The sequence below is a fragment of the Chiloscyllium punctatum genome, chromosome 10 (assembly GCF_047496795.1).
Source record: "Chiloscyllium punctatum isolate Juve2018m chromosome 10, sChiPun1.3, whole genome shotgun sequence".
Lineage (NCBI taxonomy): Eukaryota > Metazoa > Chordata > Chondrichthyes > Orectolobiformes > Hemiscylliidae > Chiloscyllium > Chiloscyllium punctatum.
Window position 1 is genome coordinate 122067417 of NC_092748.1, and position 21083 is coordinate 122088499.

A 21083-nucleotide genomic window follows, 5' to 3' on the forward strand; every position below is an offset into this window, starting at 1 on the left:
TGTCTAGGTGACATCCTCAGTGCTTGGGAGCCTCCTGTGAAGCGCTTCTGTGCTGTTTCCTCCGGCATTTATAGTGGCCTGTCTCTGCCGCTTCCGGTTGTCAGTTCCAGCTGTCCGCTGCAGTGGCCGGTATATTGGGTCCAGGTCGATGTGTTTGTTGATAGAGTCTGTGGATGAGTGCCATTTGGTATCTGCAAGTAGTTGCTTTTTGCATGTACTCTGCTTTGTCCAGGATGACCGTCATTCTGCCTTTGTCTGCTGGTAGTATAATTATGTTCTTATAGTTTCTTAGTGATTTTAGTGCTTCCCTCTCCTTGGTGTTGAGGTTATGTGTTTGTCTTTTTCTTGATATCTGCGATACGATACTTTGTCTCACTGTTTGTTGTGTCTCTTCTGTCAGTCCATTGTTCCTGAGTGTGCATTCTAGTGCTGCTAGGAAGTCTGCTGTCTTGGTGTCCCTGTGGTTGTAGTTGAGTCCCTTGGCCAGTATTGTTCTTTCCGTGTCTGTGAGCTGTCTGTGGGAGAGGTTTTTAACCCAGGTGTGTGTTGTGGTGTCCTCTTCGTTGTGTGTTAGTTTGGCCATTTTTTCTTTTAGTGCCGTTTTTTTGCGGTGTGTGGTCCTGTTCTGTCCTATGGTGACGGCCTGTTCTATGGTCCGGGTCCATTCCTGATTGGTGGTTTTTGAAATTAATGATTTTTGGCGTGCAATTTCTTGTCTGTATTTGTGTAGTCTGTTGTGAGCGTCTGTAATCATTATCTGGATCATCCTGATTCCGTTCTGCCTGGCTGTGTCCCTGACTTGTGGATTGTTGACTGGTGGTCTGTATCTGACACATGGTGGAAGGATTCGATTCTTTCGGCATTCATGCAGGAACCGGAGTTGTTCGTATGTGACGCTTAGGCGGTTGGCACAGGATTCCCATTTTCTGGCTTGTCTTAGCGTCTCTCGCCCGTAGGTGTTCAAAGTTTGGGAGAAGATTTGTAGCTCTGGTGCTCATTGTTGTGGTTCTGTTCGCCAAGCTGGGAATTTGTCTTGCAAACGTTTCGTCCCCTGTCTAGGTGACATCCTCAGTGCTTGGGAGCCTCCTGTGAAGCGCTTCTGTGTGGGAAACAAGAGTCTAGATTAGAGTGGTGCTGGAAAAGCTCAGCAGGTCAGGCAGCATCTGAGGAATAAGAAAATCGACGTTTCGGGCAAAAGCCCTTCATCAGGAATAGAGGCATGGTGCCTGTAGAGTGGAGAGATTGCAGTGAGAGAGAAACTCCCTGAGATTCTTGTAGCGAGAGGAGGAAAACTTCTTCAAGGCAGGCATCCTTGCAAGAGGATTCGCAGTAGGGTTAAAATCAACGAGGCAAAAACAATGACTGCAAAGGGATTGCGTAGAGTGAATGGGAAAGGGTTTGGGTCCACTGGGATGGTGTAGAGTGGGAGTGAACTGGAAGGGGTTTGGGACTTTTGGGGTGTTTGTGTGATTGTAGTCTGGAGCTCAGGCCTACTCTAATATTTTTGTTTCATTCAGCAATTTTCCAGGGAGAAAGTTTAAAAAAGAAAATGCCTTTGCAAATTGAAAATGCAAAAACTGAAAGAGAGGTGAGAGGTCATTGTTTCTGCATTAAAGACGGCAGCAGTTTTGATAGGAAGCAGTAAAGCTGAATAAAATTATCTCTCGTCTCAATCAGTGTTACATTACTGCTTTGCTCTGATAATCAGAGTTTGAGTTGGGTTAAAAGCAGTTCGATTCAGGGGCAGAGCTGTCACAGACACCAGAGCAGTTTCTTCATTGGATTGCAAGGATCTTAAATCAATTCACTCCCAGTGAGGAACAGCATTTAATATCAGCTCTCTCGGTTTCTCTCACACGGCTGTTGTGAGGTTGAAATTACTCGATTTAAAAGGGAATGACTGTATTTTCTGACTCCACAATCCTGTGTTTGTCTCTGTCCCCTGCTGATTGTGCAGTATTCCCAGTTGCCATTTTTGGGGATCTGGGAAAGCAAGGAATGACCATCACTGACAACAAGACACAGAGGGAATATTGCAATGCCTGATGTACAGCTCTGTGCAATTTGAGAGAGTTCAGAGGTACACTACCCAAAACGCAGGAGAAGACCTGATTGATCTCAATCACATGCACCTGAATATTTCATTCCATTTTAACAGAATATTCCCCTCAGTACTCAAATTCATAAATGTGTTGATCTCACTCTCACGTCTCTAAACCAGGAACCTGCTTTTGTCTGTCAAACTTCCCACAATCACATAATCATCCACATCCTCCAATCATCACCTTTAGAGTAGCACGGTTGCTCAGTGGTTAGCACTGCTGCCTCTCAGCGCCTGGGATCAGGGTTCAATTCCCACCTCAGGTGACTGTCTGTGTGGGGTTTGCACATTCTCCCCGTGTCTGGGTGGGTGTGCTCCAGCTCCCTCCATGAGGGTGTGGGTCGGCCATGCTAAATTATTCAGGGATGTGCAGGTTAGGTGCATTTAGGTGCATTAGTCATGAGGAATGCAGGGCTCCAGGGTAGGAGTTGGTTTGGGCTGAATAGCCTCTTTCTGCTCTGTAGGAATTCTGTAATTCTTAAACTGTCTCCCCTCCAGCAACAATTCTACAGGTATGAGCTTCTTTATCATTAAAATGTACGCTCAGTAGCAGCAATGTGTACCATCTACAAGATGCACTGCAGAAACTCACCAAAGGTCCTCAGACAGCACCTTCCAAACCCACAACCACTTCCATCTAGAAGGACAAGGGCAGCAGATACATGGGAACACCACCCCCTGCAAGTTCCCCTCCAAGCCCCTCACCATCCTGACTTGGAAATATCTCACCGTTCCTTCAGTGTCACTGGGTCAGAATCCTGGAATTCCCTCCCTAAGGGCATTGTGGGTCTACCCACAGCACATGGACTGCAGCGGTTCAAGAAGGCAGCTCACCGCCCACCTTCTCAAGGGGTAATTGGGAAGCTAGTGAGGAGATAGCAGAGCCTTTGGCTTTGATGTTTAAGTTGTCATTATCTACAGGTTTAGTACCTGAGGACTGGAGGATTGCAAATGTTGTGTCCTTGATCAAGAAGGGCAGCAGAGATGACCCAGGTAATTATAGACTGGTGAGCCTTACTTCTGTTGTAAGAAAGGTTTTGGAAAGGATTATGAGAGATAAGATTTATAGTCATCTAGCAAGCAACAATTTGATTTCAGATAGTTAACATGGTTTCATCAAAGGCAGGTCGTGTCTCACAAACCTCATTGAGTTTTTTGAGAAGGTGACCAAGCATGTAGATGAGGGTAAAGCAGCTGACGTGGTATACATGGACTTCAGTAAAGCCTTTGATAAGGTTCCACATGGTAGGCTGATGGAGAAAGTGCAGGTGTATGGAATTGAGGGTGATTTAGCAGTTTGGATCAGAAACTGGCTTTCTGAAAGAAGGCAGCGAGTGGTGGTTGATGGAAAATATTCAGCCTGGAGTCCGGTTACTAGTGGTGTGCCACAAGGATCTGTTTTGGGACCACTGCTGTTTGTCATTTTTATAAATGAATTAGACACAGGCATAGGTGGGCGGATTAGTAAATTTACAGATGACACTAAAGTCGGTGGAGTAGTGGACAGTTTGGAAGAATGTTGCAGGTTGCAGGGGGACTTGGATAAACTGCAGAATTGGGCTGAGAGGTGGCAACTGGAGTTCAATACAGCTAAATGTGAGGTGATGCACTTTGGGAAGAATAACAGGAAGGCAGAGTACTGGGTCAATGGAAAGGTTCTTGGTAGTGTGGATGTGCAGAGGGATCTTGGAGTCCATGTACATAGATCCCTGAAAGTTGCCACCCAGGTGGATAGTGCTGTTAACAAGGCATATGGTGTGTTAGGTTTCATTGGTCGAGGGTTTGGGTTCCAGAACCGCAATGTCATGCTGCAACTATACAAAACGCTGGTACGTCCACAGTTGGAATATTGTGTACCGTTCTGGTCGCCATATTTGGGGAAGGATGTGGAAGCATTGGAAAAGGTGCAGAGGAGATTTACCTGGATGTTGCCTGGTCTGGAGGGAAGGTCTTATTTGGAAAGGCTGAGGGACTTGGGTCTGTTCTCATTGGAGAGAAGGCGGCTAAGAGGGGATTTGATAGAGACATACAAGATGATCAGAGGGGTAGACAGTGAAAGACTTTTTCCGAGGATGATGACATCAGTTTGTATGAGGGGACATAACTACAAATTGAGGGGTGATAGATTTAAGACAGATGTCAGAGGCAGGTTCTTTACTCAGAGAGTGGTAAGGGTGTGGAATGCCCTGCCTCCCAATGTCGTTAACTCAGCCTCATTAGGGAGATTTAAACAATCCTTGGATAAGCACATGGATGATGATGGGACAGTGTAGGGGGATGGGCTTAGATTAGTTCACAGGTTGGCGCAACATCAAGGGCCGAAGGGCCTGTTCTGCGCTGTATTGTTCTATGTTCTAACTAGGGACGGGCAATAAATACTGCCCTCCCTCACTGGAATCTCTCCAACCAGCTGTCTGCCCCAGTCAGTACTGAAACAGCTCCTCCCCACCTTACCAAACTCACCCCCCGTCTCTGTGTCTGTGCTTTCTTCGTAATGGTAATGAGGGGCATGGATAGGGTAAATAGGAAAAGTCTTTTCCCTGGGATCGGGGAGTCCAGAACTAGAGGGAATAGGTTTAGGGTGAGAGGGGAAAGATATAAAAGAGACCTAAGGGGCAACTTTTTCACACAGAGGGTGGTACATGTATGGAATGAGCTGCCAGAGGATGTGGTGGGGGCTGGTACAATTGCAACACTTAAGAGACATTTGGATGGGTATATGAATAGGAAGGGTCTGGATTAGTGGTGCTGGAAGAGCACAGCAGTTCAGGCAGCATCCAAGTAGCTTCAAAATAGGGCTTTTGCCCGAAACGTCGATTTCGAAGCTACTTCGATGCTGCCTGAACTGCTGTGCTCTTCCAGCACCACTAATCCAGAATCTGGTTTCCAGCATCTGCAGTCATTGTTTTTACCTTTATGAATAGGAAGGGTTTGGAGGGATATGGGCCGGGTGCTGGCAGGCGGGACTAGATTGGGTTGGGATATCTGGTTGGCATGGATAGGTTGGACCGAAGGGTCTGTTTCCATGCTGTACATCTCTATGACTCTATGACTCTTGAAAACTGAGAGGGATAGGAACAAAAGTCAGCCATTCAGCCCATCGAGTCTGCTCCACATGCCACCTGGTCCCATTCTCATTCTCACAGGGAATCCCCGATAACAGTTTCTCTTCCTCCTCCCACACCGTTCCCTGTGCCCCCCAATGATCTGTCCTATGCCCCTCTTATTTCTCATCATTCTGCCTCTGGGAGACACCATTCAATATCTCATGTTTAGCTTTAATGTGTTCACTGATGATACCCAGTTGTACCTCCACACAACCGCACCCCCCCCTCCATTGCTTCTCCGACACTGAGACTAACGTTACTGTTTACAATCCCAACTCCATATTGACCAGCTCCATGGCAATTGTCTGAGGTTGAACTGGTCTCTGTGGTTTCAGGTTGGATAGCACTTGCTGACCCCCTGAGTGTGTTAATAATTACACAAACAACCAATCGAAGATAATCAAGTTGAACCTGTAACGTCGTTCAGTTATACCCTCTGGAAGTAACTATGCGTACACAAGAACCAGCACAGTGGCTCAGTGGATCATTACATCAGCTGATCAGTGACACCCAGTCACTGGAGAGAACCTTTAATATTCCATCCAGTCGAAACCTGGTCCTCTAACCCCACACCCTGTTATCCCCCTCTGACCCATCTTTGTAAGGTGCAAGCAGTGAGTGCAAGGAAAGGAAAGGACTGCTGCCTTGCACAATGAAGCTTGTTGCAAAATTGTGCAATAAACAGAAACCTCAAATCCAATGAAGGGCTGGAGACATTTCTGGAGCATAACTGCACTCTGCTGGGCAGACCTGGGAAGTGCGGAATAAAGACGGCAGGAACCTGTTCATTTGTTTATGGGATATGAGTGCCCCTGGGTCAGATAGCTCCTGTTCAAGGAGCCTTGGTGAATCCCCAGCAGGGCAGAGGCTGGGAAGCCTGCAGCAAGTAACTCAGTCCTTACACCCCAAATGGACCTGCTGTGCTTTTCCAGCACCACTCTAATCCAGACTCTGGTTTCCAGCATCTGCAATCCTCATGTTTGCCTCGGTGATTTTAACCCGAGTGCGAATCCTTTTGAGAGGATGCCTACCTTGAAGAAGTTTTCCTCCTCTCTTGACAAGAATCTCAGTGAGTCTCTCTCTCTCACTGCAACCTCCAGGTCATCTCCTCTGCCCTGAAACTCCTCAACCATGTACTGAAACAGACTCGGTACTCTTTGCTACCTTCTCCCCATTCCCATCCCCCTCCCATTTATCTCTCTACCCTGGAGGCTCTCTGCCCCTATTCCTGATGAAGGGCTTTTGCCTGAAATGTCGATTTTCCTGCTCCTCGGCTGCTGCCTGACCTGCTGTGCTTTTCCAGCATCACTCTAATCTAGACCGTTACTCCCCAAAGCCTGTCCACCATCTGCAAGGCACAAGTCAGGAGTACAAAGTTAAAAATCACACAACACCAGGTTATAGTCCAACAGGTTTAATTGGAAGCACTAGCTTTCGGAGCACTGCTCCTTCATCAGGTGATTGTGGAGGACACAATTGTAAGGCACAGAATTTATAGCAAAAGTTTACAGTGGGATGTAACTGAAATTATACATTGAAAAATACCTTGATTGTCTATTGAGTCTTTCATCTGTTCGAATACAGTGATAGTTTCACTTCTTTCATGTGTAAATCACAAAACCTTTTTTTAAAGGTTGCATTCTCAGGTTAGCTGTAACAATTGATGTTAGCTAGACAATATGTTGAAGGTGTTAGCCCCCTGTGTTCTCTGACTGTGCCATGATGTTTAGATTGATTCTAATCTAAAAGGTGAGATAACAGAGTTTTACATAAATTTGTGCAGTTTTTGAGCAAAGTACAATATAACTCTGCAAGTACAAACATATGTGTGTGTGTGTGTGTGTGTGTGTGTGTGTGTGTGCGTGTCTGGGGTGGGAGGGTTGTGGGTGTCTGTGAGAGAGTGTATTTGTGTGCGTGAGTGTAAAGTGTCTAAGTCTGTGAGAGGATGCATGTGAGAGTGTGGGAGTGTGTGTCTGAAGGAGTGTGTATGTGTCTGGGTTGGGGGGGTTGTGAGGTTGAAAAGTGTATCCCACCACATACACCCCCCCCCCACAGCCCCACAGTACATCTCCCTGCAACCGCTGAGGGTGTAACCCCAGTCTCCCCTGTATCCAAGAGCCCAAACACACCTTCCAGGTGAAGCTGCACTTCCCACAATCTAGTATTCTCTGCTCACAATGTGGGCCCCTCTACCCTGGGGAAACAAAGTGTAGACTGGGTGGCTGCTTCCCTGAACACCTTCATTCTGTCCAGTAACAAGACCCTGTGCAGACACGATAGGCTGGATGGCCTCTTTCCACTGTATATGGAATCTATGATGCCTATGGAATCTATCTCCATTATAAATATTCTCAAGTGACTCTGCTCCCACAGAAAATTCCAAAGATTCACCCTCCACAGAAATTTCTCATCCCAGTTTGAAATGGCCTACATCTTATTCCAAGACGAACCCTTATCATAGACTCCAGCTGAAGGTGGGTGCAAATGCTATAGTTAGTAATGTCTCCTACACTGACAGGCTCAGCTCAACATCCCCACGATGGAGAGCGAAATCCCCAGGATCCAGCAACAGTCAGCAAGCTGCACTGACACAGTGCTCCTTCTCAGCTGCATGCAGCACCTGCTCAAAAATACCTACAGTCTGAAAGAATTCGAGGATTAAGTGTGCCATGATAATTAATTCAGTCAAAATGGATATCAGATTCCGTTTTAAACAGGGAATCTATTAGATTAAGTTAGTGTGCACATTGGAACCAATGACATTGGAAGGGAAAAGGATGATATTCAGAAGGTAGAATATAGAGAGTTAGGTCAGAATTTAAGAAGGAGGTTTTCGAGAGTAGTAATATCTGGATTACTCCCGGTGCTGTGAGCTAGTGAGGGCAGGAATAGGAGGATAGAGCAGATGAATGCATGGCTGAGGAGCTGGTGTATGGGAGAAGTGACCTGTACAAGAAGGACGGATTGCACCTAAATTGGAAGGGGACTAATATACTGTCAGGGAGATTTGCTAGAGCTGCTCGGGAGAATTTAAACTTGGGGCGGGGGGGGGGGGGGGGGGCAGATAGTGAGGAAAGAGATCAATCTGAGACTGAGTTAAAAATCACACAACACCAGGTTATAGTCCAACAGGTTTAATTGGAAGCACTAGCTTTCGGAGCGACGCTCCTTCATCAGGTGATAGTCATCTCCGGCATCTCCAAATTAATCTGAGACTGGTACAGTTGAGAGGTGAGTCAAATAGTCAGGGCAGGCAGGTACAAAGAAAAGTAGAGAACAAGGTAGGACAAATTAAACTGCATTTATTTCAATGTAAGGGGCCTAACAGGGAAGGCAGATGAACTCAGGGCATGGTTAGGAACATGGGACTAGGATATCATAGCAATTACAGAAACATGGCTCAGGGATGGGCAGGACTGGCAGCTTAATGTTCCAGGATACAAATGCTACAGGAAGGATAGAAAGGGAGGCAAGAGAAGAGGGGGAGTGGCATTTTTGATAAGGAATAGCATTACAGCTGTGCTGAGGGAGGATATTCCCGGAAATAAATCCAGGGAAGTTATTTGGGTGGAACTGAGAAATAAGAAAGGGATGATCACCTTATTGGGATTGTATTATAGACCCCCCAATAGTCAGAGGGAAATTGAGAAACAAACTTGTAAGGAGATCGCAGCTATCTGTAAGAATAATAGGGTAGTTATGGTAGGGGATTTTAACTTTCCAAACATGGACTGGGACTGCCATAGTGTTAAAGGTGTAGATGGAGAGGAATTTGTTAAGTGTGTACAAGACAATTTTCTGATTCAGTATGTAGATGTACCTACTAGAGAAGGTGCAAAACTTGACCTACTCTTGGGAAATAAGGCAGGGCAGGTGACTGAGGGGTCAGTGGGAGAGCACTTTGGGGTCAGCGACCATAATTCTATTAGATTTAAAATAGTGATTGAAAAGGATAGACCAGATCGAAAAGTTGAAGTTCTAAATTGGAGAAGGGCCAATTTTGACGATATTAGGCATGAATTTTCGAAAGCTGATTGGAGGCAGATGTTTGCAGGTAAAGGGACAGCTGGAAAATGGGAAGCCTTCAGAAATGAGATAACAAGAATCCAGAAAAAGTATATTCCTGTCAGGGTGAAGGGGAAGGCTGGTAGGTATAGGGAATGCTGGATGACTAAAAAAATTGAGGATTTGGTTAAGAAAAAGATGGAAACATATGTCAGGTATAGACAGGATAGATCGAGTGAATCCTTAGAAGAGTATAAAGGAAGTAGGAGTATACTTAAGAGGGAAATCAGGAGGGAAAAACGGGGACATGAGATAGCTTTGGCAAATAGAATTAAGGAGAATCCAAAGGGTTTTTACAAATATATTAAAGACAAAAGGGTAACTAGGGAGAGAATAGGGCCCCTCAAAGATCAGCAAGGCGGCCTTTGTGTGGAGCCGCAGAAAATGGGGGAGATACTAAATGAATATTTTGCATCAGTATTTACTGTGAAAAAGGACATGAAAGATATAGACTGGAGGGAAATAGATGGTGACACCTTGAAAAATGTCCATATTACAGAGGAGGAAGTGCTGGATGTCTTGAAACATATAAAAGTGGATAAATCCCCAGGACCTGATCAGGTGTATCCTAAAACTCTGTGGGAAGCTAGGGAAGTGATTGCTGGGTCTCTTGCTGAGATATTTGTATCATCGATATTCACAGGTGAGGTGCCAGAAGACTGGAGGTTGGCTAATGTGATGCCACTGTTTAAGAAGGGTGGTAAGGACAAGCCAGGGAACTATAGACCGGTGAACCTGACTTCAGTGGTGGGCAAGTTGTTGGAGGGAATCCTGAGGGACAGGATGTACATGTATTTGGAAAGGCAAGGACTGATTCGGGAGAGTCAACATGGCTTTGTGTGTGGGAAATCATGTCTCACAAACTTGATTGAGTTTTTTGAAGAAGGAGCAAAGAGGATTGATGAGGGCAGAGTGGTAGATGTGATCTATATGGACTTCAGTAAGGTGTTCGACAAGGGTCCCCATGGGAGACTGATTAGCAAGGTTAGATCTCAGGGAATACAGGGAGAACTAGCCATTTGGATACAGAACTGGCTCAAAGGTAGAAGACAGAGGGTGGTGGTGGAGGGTTGTTTTTCAGACTGGAGGCCTGTGACCAGTGGAGTGCCACAAGATTCGGTGCTGGGTCCACTACTTTTCGTCATTTATATAAATGATTTGGATGTGAGCAGAAGAGGTACAGTTAGTAAGTTTGCAGATGACACCAAAATTGGAGGTGTAGTGGACAGTGAAGAAGGTTACCTCAGATTACAATGGGATCTCGATCAGATGGGCCAATGGGCTGAAAAGTGGCAGATGGAGTTTAGATAAATACGAGTTGCTGCATTTTGGGAAAGCAAATGTTAGCAGGACTTATACACGTAATGGCAATGTCATAGAGTGTTACTGAACAAAGAGACCTTGGAGTGCAGGTTCATAGCTCCTTGAAAGTGGAGTCACAGGTAGATAGGATAGTGAAGGCAGCATTTGGTATGCTTTCTTTTTTGAGTGCAAGCAGCATCTGAGTTTAAACGAACCCGGAAGGCTACAGCTAAGTTAAGACAGTTTGTTTGAAAATTACTTACCAGTAGCGGGCAGCGGTGTTGTTTTTCTCTTCACAGAAAGAGCAGGAGCAGCAGGGGGAAGTGACGACGACCAGAGGGGCATCCAGGACCCGGAAGCTGGTGTAGCGCAAGCTAACCTGGGTAGGTTTGTTTTCCCTATAAAAGCGCGCAGGACAAGAACCCGAGGCACTATGGAGGTAGTGTCTCCCACCCACCCTCCTCCTCTAACCTAATAATAAGACCCGTTGTGGTAAGTAGGTAAGTGCTGCATTTTGCTTGTTCTATTCTTTAGACCTAGTTTGTTTTATTTTTAAAAGGTTACTTTTAGAGGGATGGCAGTGAAGGCAGTGCAATGTTCCTCTTGCAACATGTTTGAGGTGAGGGATGCCATGGTCGTCCCTGCTGATTACACTTGCAAGAAGTGCACCCATCTCCAGCTCCTCCAAGACCGTGTGAGGGAACTGGAGCTGGAGTTGGATGAACTTCGGATCATTCGGGAGGCAGAGGGGGTCATAGATCGGAGCTTTAGGGAAGTAGTAACTCCAAAGATTGCAGACAGATGGGTGACAGTGAGGGGGAGTGGGAGGAAGCAGCCAGCGCAGGGACCCCCCCGCGGCCGCTCCCCTCAAGAACAAGTATACCGTTTTGGATACTTGTGGGGGGGATGACTTACCAGGGGTAAGCAACGAGGTTCAGGCCTCTGGCACGGAGCCTGTCCCTGTTGCTCAGAAGGGAAGGGCGGAGAAAGGTAGAGCGATAGTTATTGGGGACTCAATAGTGAGGGGCACAGATAGGCGGTTTTGCGGGGGCGACAGAGACTCACAATTGGTATGTTGCCTCCCAGGTGCAAGGGTACGTGATGTCTCTGATCGTGTTTTCCCGGTCGTTAAGGGGGAGGGGGAGCAGCCCCAGATCATGGTCCACGTTGGCACCAACGACATAGGTAGGAAGAGGGGTGAGGATGTTAGGCAGGCTTTCAGGGAGCTAGGTTGGAAGCTCAGAGTTAGAACAAACAGAATTGTTGTCTCTGGTTTGTTATCCGTGCCATGTGATAGAGAGTCGAGGAATAGGGAGAGAGAACAGTTAAATGCGTGGCTACAGGGATGGTGCAGGAGGGAGGGATTCTGGTTTCTGGATAACTGGGATTCTTTCTGGGGAAGGTGGGACCTCTATAAACAGGATGGTCTCCACCAGAATCTGAGGGGCACCAGTATCCTTGGGGGGAGGTTTGCTAGTACTCTTTGGGAGGGTTTAAACTAACTCTGCAGGGGCATGGGAACCTAGACTGTAGCTTTAGGGTACAGGACCTTGAGTGTAGGGAGGTTAGGAACATGGCATCGATCTCGAAGGAGGTGCCTGTAAACAGGATGGTGGCTTGAAGTGTGTATACTTCAATGCCAGAAGTATAAAAAATAAGGTAGGTGAGCTTGCAGCATGGGTTGGTACCTGGGACTTCGATGTTGTGGCCATTACAGAGACGTGGGTAGAACAGGGACAGGAATGGCTATTGCAGGTTCCAGGGTTTAAATGTTTTAGTAGGGTCAGAGGTGGGGGTAAAAGAGGGGGAGGTGTGGCATTGCTTGTCAAGGATAGTATTACAGTGGTGGAAAGGACGATGGAGGAAGACTTGCCAACTGAGGTAGTTTGGGCTGAGGTTAGGAATAGGAAAGGTGAGGTCACCCTGTGAGGAGTTTTCTACAGGCCTCCTAATAGTCCTAGAGACATAGAAGAAAGGATTGCGAGGATGATTCAGGAGAAGAGTGAAAGTAATAGGGTGGTTGTTATGGGGTCTTTAACTTTCCTGATATTGATTGGGAAAGCTATAGCTCGAGTACATTAGATGGGTCGGTGTTTGTCCAATGTGTGCAGGAGGGTTTCCTGACACAATATGTAGACAGGCCAACAAGAGGTGAGGCTCTACTGGATTTGATTCTGGATAACGAACCAGGCCAGGTGTTAGAATTGGAGGTAGGTGAGCACTTTGGGGACAGTGACCACAATTTGGTGACTTTTACTCTAGTGGTGGAGAGGGATAAGTGTGCACTGCAGGGCAAGAGTTATAGCTGGGGGCAGGGAAATTATGATGCGGTGAGGCATGACTTAGGATGTGTGGATTGGAAAAATAGGCTTCAAGAGGACACAAATGATATGTGGAGCTTGTTCAAGGAGCAACTATTGAGTGTCCTTGATAAGTATGTACCTGTCAGGCAGGGAGGAAAGGGTCGTGTGAGGGAGCCGTGGTTTAATAAGGAATTGGAATCCCTTGTTAAAGGCAAGAGGGCGGCCTATGTAAAGATGAGGCGTGAAGGTTCAATTGGGGCGATTGAGAGTTATAAGGTAGCCAGGAAGGATCTGAAGAGAGAGCTAAGAGCAGCAAGGAGGGGAAATGAAAAGTCCTTAGTTGGTAGGATTAGGGAAAACCCAAAGGCTTTCTATAGGAATAAAAGGATGACTAGGGTAGATATTAGTCCAGTCAAGGATAGTAGTGGGAAGTTGTGTGTGGAGGCGGAGGAGATTGGGGAGACACTGAATGAATACTTTTCGTCAGTATTCACTCAGGAACAGGACATTGTTGCCGATGTGAATACTGAGTCACAATTAATTAGAATGGACGGCTTTGAGGTATGTAGGGAAGAGGTGTTGAAAATTCTGGAAAGGGTGAAAATAGATAAGTCCCCTGGGCCTGATGGCATTTATCCTAGGATTCTCTGGGAAGCAAGGGAGGAGATTGCAGAGCCATTGGCCTTGATTTTTATGTCCTCGTTGTCTACAGGAATAGTGCCAGAAGACTGGAGGGTAGCAAATGTGGTTCCCTTGTTCAAGAAAGGGAGTAGGGATAACCCTAGTAACGATAGGCCAGTGAGTCTCACTTCTGTTGTGGGCAAAGTCTTAGAGAGAATTGTAAGGGATAGGATTTATGAACATCTGGATAGGAATAATGTGATCAAGATAGTCAGCATGGTTTTGTGAAGGGCAGGTCGTGCCTCACAAACCTTATTGAATTCTTTGAGAAGGTGACTAAGGAGGTGGATGAGGGTAAAGCAGTAGATGTGGTGTATATGGATTTTAGTAAGGACTTTGATAAGGTTCCCCATGGTAGGCTACTGCAAAAAATACAGAGGTATGGCATTGAGGGTGAGTTGGAGGTTTGGATTAGGAATTGGCTGGCTGGAAGGAGACAGAGGGTAGTAGTTGATGGTAAAGGTTCATCTTGGAGTGCAGTTACTAACGGTGTTCCGCAAGGATCTGTTTTGAGACCATTGCTGTTTGTCATTTTTATAAATGACCTGGAGGAAGGGTTAGAAGGTTGGGTGAGCAAGTTTGCGGATGATACGAAAGTCGGTGTGGAATTGTTGACAGTGAGGAAGGATGTGTCAGGTTACAGCGGGATATAGATAAGCTGCAGAGCTGGGCAGAAAGGTGACAAATGGAGTTCAATGTGGGTAAGTGTGAGGTGATTCACTTTGGTATAAGTAACAAGAAGATGGGGTACTGGGCTAATGGTCAGATACTTGGTAGTGTGGATGAGCAGAGGGATCTTGGTGTCCATGTACACAGATCTCTGAAAGTTGCCACCCAGGTAAATAGTGCGGTGAAGAAGGCATATGGCGTACTGGCTTTTATTGGTAGAGGAATTGAGTTCCGGAGTCCTGAGGTCATGTTGCAGTTGTATAAGACTCTGGTGCAGCCGCATCTGGAGTATTGTGTGCAGTTTTGGTCGCCATACTATAGGAAGGATGTGGAGGCACTGGAACGGGTGCAGAGGAGGTTTACCAGGATGTTGCTTGGCATGGGAGGAAGATTGTATGAGGAAAGGCTGAGGCACTTGGGGCTGTTTTCATTGGAGAAAAGAAGGTTTAGGGGTGACTTGATAGAGGTGTACAAGATGATTAGGGGGTTAGATAGGGTTGACAGGGAGAACCTTTTTCCGCGTTTGGAGTCAGCTGTTACTAGGGGACACAGCTTTAAATTAAGGGGTGGTAGGTATAGGACATATACCTCCTATATTCTTATCCAAATCATTCAAAGATCTGGCATGGGCAGGATGGTCAGACATTGTGAGATTGGATATGGGGGCTGGGGGTGGGGAATACATCTGGATTAGTAAGCGAAGTTTTTGTCTCCTTACCTCAGGAAGAATGTTCTTGCCATTGAGAGGGTGTGCAGAATTGTTCCTAGGAGGGTCAGATTGTCCTATGAAGAGAGATTGTGCCAACTGGACCTGAATTCTTCAGAGTTTCAAAGACTCAGATGATCTTTTGAACCTTACAAACTGCTAAATGGATAGAAAAAGGGAGATACAGGGAAGATGTTTCCCCTGGTTAGAGATTTTAGAACAGTACAATACTTGGAAATGTGGGGTCGGAGAGAAGGAGAAATATTTTCACCCAGATACTCAAACTTAGAGTCTGTTTTCGATAGGGAGTGATCAATTTCTGATTTCCAGTAGGGTACAGGGTTAGGATGACAGGGTGAGTAAAGGGTATTGAAGTGCCCAATCAGCCATGATTGTATTGACTGGCAGGATAGTCTCACAAGGATGGGAATAGGCTATTCAGTCCAATGACAGTGAGCATGCATGTACTGAGAGGGTAATGTGGGACACGGTTGTAAATTTGGTTGTATTCTCTTGTGCAGTTGATTAATCATTGTGAACGCTAAGCCAGTGTATTTTACAGCATTAAATATAATAAGGGCACCCCCTCAAGCATTTCTCCCACTGCTATCAGTATGGTATCAGTAAAACGTCACTATTTCCCTGTGTATGCTGAAGGTAAGAGGTTTACCAAGTGGTCTCAGGTTTATGATGAGTCGAAGGTGCACTGAAGATCAACCACGTCAATGGAGACGGAAAGTAAAATAACTAATAATGTAACATGTTGTGACTAGTACATTATTTTATTAACAATGACTTATACATCTGTTAAAAAAAGGTGCAATATACAGATTTTATACAAAACCAGTCTGTACACAGATCATTAAAAAGTGCAAATTACCTGGACCCCATGAGCAGACTCACTGTCAGCAGGGTGGGGTTTCCGAGCACAGAAACAAAACATTACAATCAGTCAATATTAAGAAGAACAAAGAGTGATTCACATTGAAACATGGCCCTATCATCCTCTGGAACATTAAAGCAATTCATAGACAATAAATTGTTCTAAAATACTCACTCCATTTACATGGTGACATGCAGCAGTTTTTACATACAGCAGGATTACACAAACAGCAAGCTGCGCTGTGGTAATGATCGAGAAGGAAAATACTGGACAAGGGACACCAGGTAAACCCACTCTGCTGTTCACACAGAAGCTGGGAGCTTTAACATTCACTGACAAAGTTGGATCGGAGCTGAAATGTCATCAAAACCATGTCTTCATGTTTGGAGATTGAAGGAAATGAGGTGGTGGGTGAAGGGTAAAGGTTACTTGTAAAGCCAGGATCAAAGGGTTTTATTGAAATGTAATAATATAGCAGGAGAGATCTTAGGGTGAGCAAGGCAACAACAGAACAGGCATCGAGCCCTCTGCAGTGTTGGGGCGGGGGGAGCAATCTGAGCCATACCCAGGGTAGGGGCCACCCTGGTTATCGCAATGAGGGGGTGGGGGGGGGGGGGGTATGAAGATGAGTCACGCTGGGAGCTGGGACATGAGTCATGGTGGGGGTGATCGAGTTTTGCTGTACAAGGTGGGAGAGGGGCTGAAAGGAGTGAAGGGACACACCAAGTCAATCAACATAAACCAAGGAAGGTATGTAAGGTCAGTAGATCATAAAGATGGAGAAGCAGAAGGAGGCCATTCAACCCATCGAGTCTGCTCCACATTCAATGGGATCCTGGCTGATCTGACAATCCTCAATTTCTCCTTCCTACCTTTCCCTTAACAATTTCTCCTTCGAATCCTCCCACTTCCTCCAGACCAAAGGGGTAGCCATGGGCACACGTATGGGCCCCAGCTATGCCTGTCTCTTTGTTGGCTATGTAGAGCAGTTGATCTTCCGTAATTACACCGGCACCACTCCCCACCTCTTCCTCCGCTACATTGATGACTGCATTGGCGCCACCTCGTGCTCCCATGAGGAGGTTGAGCAATTCATCAACTTCACCAACACATTCCACCCTGACCTTAAATTTACCTGGATCATCTCTGACACCTCCCTCCCCTTCCTGGACCTCTCCATCTCCATTAATGACGACCGACTTGACTGACATTTTTTACAAACCCACTGACTCCCACAGCTACCTGGATTACACCTCTTCCCACCCTACCTCTTGCAAAAATGCCATCCCGTATTCCCAATTTCTCCGCCTCCGCCAGATCTGCTCCCAGGAGGACCAGTTCCACCACAGAACACACCAGATGGCCTCCTTCTTTAGAGACCACAATTTCCCTTCCCACGTGGTTAAGGATGCCCAACGCATCTCGTCCACATCCCGCACCTCCGCCCTCAGACCCCACCCCTCCAACCGTAACAAGGACAGAACGCCCCTGGTGCTCACCTTCCACCCTACCAACCTTGGCATAAACCAAATTATCCGCTGACATTTCCGCCACCTCCAAACAGACCCCACCACCAGGGATATATTTCCCTCCCCACCCCTTTCCGCCTTCCGCAAAGACCGTTCCCTCCGCGACTACCTGGTCAGGTCCACGCGCCCCCTACAACCCACCCTCCAATCCTGGCACTTTCCCCTGCCACCGCAGGAACTGTAAAACCTGTGCCCACACCTCCTCCCTCACCTCTATCCTAGGCCCTAAAGGAGCCATCCACATCCATCAAAGTTTTACTTGCACATCCACCAATATCATTTATTGTATCCGTTGCTCCCGATGCGGTCTCCGCTACATTGGGGAGACTGGGCGCCTCCTAGCAGAGCGCTTTAGGGAAAATCTCCGGGACACCCGCACCAATCAACCAAACCGCCCCGTGGCCCAACATTTCAACTCCCCCTCCCACTCTGCCGAGGACATGGAGGTCCTGGGCCTCCTTCACCGCCGCTCCCTCATCACCAGACGCCTGGAGGAAGAACGCCTCATCTTCCGCCTCGGAACACTTCAACCCCAGAGCATCAACGTGGACTTCAACAGTTTCCTCATTTCCCCTTCCCCCACCTCACCCTAGTTCCAAACTTCCAGCTCAGTAACTGTCCCCATGACTTGTCCGGACTTGTCCTACCCGCCTATCTTCTTTTCCACCTATCCACTCCACCCTCTCCTCCTTGACCTATCACCTTCATCCCCTCCCCCACTCACCCATTGTACTCTATGCTACTCTCTCCCCACCCCCACCCTCCTCTAGCTTATCTCTCCACCCTTCAGGCTCACTGCCTTTATTCCTGATGAAGGGCTTTTGCCCGAAACGTCGATTTCGCTGCTCCTTGGATGCTGCCTGAACTGCTGTGCTCTTCCAGCACCACTAATCCAGAATTTTCCACATAACCCTCAATTCCCTTCCTGATTAAAGATCTGTTTACCTCAGTCCCAAATATAATTAGTGACCCAGCCTTGATAGTCCTCTGCAGTAAAGAATTCTAGATTCGCTCCCCTCAGAGAAGTAATTCCTCCTCATCTCTGTTGTAAATGGGATTTAATCTTACTCTGAGATGATACCCCTATGGTCCTAGGCTTTCCTGCAATAAGTTTATAACCCTTCATTATCTATCCCATCGAGTTCCAAAAGAATCTTCTGTATTTCAATAAGATCGCCCTTCTTTCTTCTAAGCTCCAATGAGTACAGACGCAACCTACTCAACCTCTGCTCATTAGACAGTCCCTCCATCCACAGGATCAGCCGAATGAACCTTCTCTGGACTGCCCCCAATGGCAGTCTGTCTTTCCTTAGATAAGGGAGCCCCAAAACTCTTCACAGTATTCCAGCTGGGCTCTCACTATAGCCTTGTATAGTTTCTTTTCAAAACCTCCCGACGTTTTGAATACACAGTACTTGGCTCCTCTATTCTTCCTGCCGAAATGCATACCCTCACATTTTTCCACAATCTTATCCATCTACCAAGTCTTTGCCCATTCATGTGGCCAGTCTATATCCCTCACAGACTCTGCCATCTGCACTACTTGCCTTCTCACCTATTTCTATATCATATACAAACTTGACTATAGTATATTCATCAAAGTCATATACTGATTGTAAATAATGGCAGTGCCAGCAGCACTCCACTGGTTACAGTTGTTATCCTGAAAATGTCCTTCTTATCCCAGGTCTGCTTTCCCAGAGTTAGCCAACTCTCTATCCATGCTAATACATTACCCCCAATACCATGGGCTCTTATTGGTACCTGATCAGCAGGTGGTTTCCTTGTCCATGTTTGATTTGGTACCATGAGTCTTTGTGGTACTCGAGTCAATGTAGAAGACCCCATGGCAACTCCCACCCGACTCTATAGCATCGTGCAACCTTGGCTGGGTCTATCCAGGGATGGTGATGGTGATGTCTGGGACACTGTAAGGTATGATTCCGTGAGTATAACTGTGTCAGGCTATTGTTTGACTAGTCTGTGAGACAGCTCTCCTAATGTTGGCACCCAGATGTTACTAAAAAGGATTTGCAGGATCAACAGGGCTGCTCCTGCCATGACCATTTCCGAGGCCCAGGTCAATGCCAGGTAATTTGTCCAGTTTCATTCTTTTTTCACTTTCCAGTGATTGATACAACTGAATGGCTTCCTCAGCCATTTCAGAGGGCAGGTAGGAGTCACGCACATTGCTGTGGGTCTGGAGGCACGTGGAGGCCACAGCAGCTAAGGATGGCAGATTTCCTTCCCTTGGAGAAAGTGAGGACTGCAGATAGTGGAGATCAGAGCTGAAAAATGTGTTGCTGGAAAAGCGCAGCAGGTCAGGCAGCATCCAAGGAGCAGGCGAATCGACATTTTGGGCATAAGCCCTTCTTCAGGAATGAGGAGGGTGTGCCAAAGGTAGAGAGGAGGGACTTGGGGGAGGTGCATTGGGAATGCGACAGATGGAAGGAGGTTAAGGTGAGGGTGATAGGCCAGAGAGATGTCGGGAAGAAGATTGCAGGTCAAGAGGGCAGTGCTGAGTCCGAGGGTTGGGACTGAGATAAGGTGGGGGGAGGGGAAATGAGGAAGCTGGAGAAATCTGCATTCATCCCTTGTGGTTGGACGGTTCCCAGGCAGAAGATGAGCTCTTCCTCCAGGCGTCGTGTTGCCATGGTCTGGCGATGGAGGCGGCCAAGGACCTGCATGTCCTTGGCGGAGTGGGAGGGGGAGTTAAAGTGTTCAGTCACGGGGTAGTTGGGTTGGTTGGTCTGGGTGTCCCAGAGGTGTTCTCTGAAACGTTCCGCAAGTAGGCGGCCTGTCTCCCCAATGTATAGGAGGCCACATCGGGTGCAGCGGATGCAGTAAATGATGTATGTGGAGGTGCAAGTGAATTTGTGACGGATATGGAAGGATCCCTTGGGGCCTTGGAGGGAGGTGAGGGGGGAGGTGTGGGCGCAAGTTTTGCATTTCTTGCGGTTGCAGGGGAAGGTGCCGGGAGTGGAGGTTGGGTTGGTGGGGTGTGTGGACCTGATGAGGGAGTCGCGGAGGGAGTGTTCTTTCCGGAATGCTGATAGGGGAGGGGAGGGAAATATATCCCTAGTGGTGGGGTCTGTCTGGAGGTGGCGGAAATGACGATGGATGATACGATGTATATGGAGGTTGGTGGGGTGGTAGGTGAGGACCAGTGGGGTTCTGTCCTGGTGGCGATTGGAGGGGCGGGGCTCAAGGGCGGAGGAGCGGGAAGTGGAGGTGATGCGGTGGAGGGCATCGTCGACCACGTCTGAAGGGAAATTGTGGTCTTTGAAGAAGGAGGCCATCTGGGTTGTTCGGTATTGGAATTGGTCCTCCTGGGAGCAGATGTGGCGAAGGAATTGGGAATATGGGATGGCGTTTTTACAGGGGGCAGGGTGGGAGGAGGTATAATTTAGGTAGCTGTGGGAGTCTATAAACCGACCGACTCCCACAGCTACCTAGACTACACCTCCTCCCACCCTGCCCCCTGTAAAACGCCTTCCCATATTCCAGATTCCTTCGCCTCCGCCGCATCTGCTCCCAGGAGGACCAATTCCAATACCGAACAACCCAGATGGCCTCCTTCTTCAAAGACCGCAATTTTCCCCCAGATGTGGTCGACGATGCTGTCCACCGCATCTCCTCCACTTCCCGCTCCTCCGCCCTTGAGCCCCGCCCCTCCAATCGCCACCAGGACAGAACCCCACTGGTCCTCACCTACCACCCCACCAATCTCCAGATAC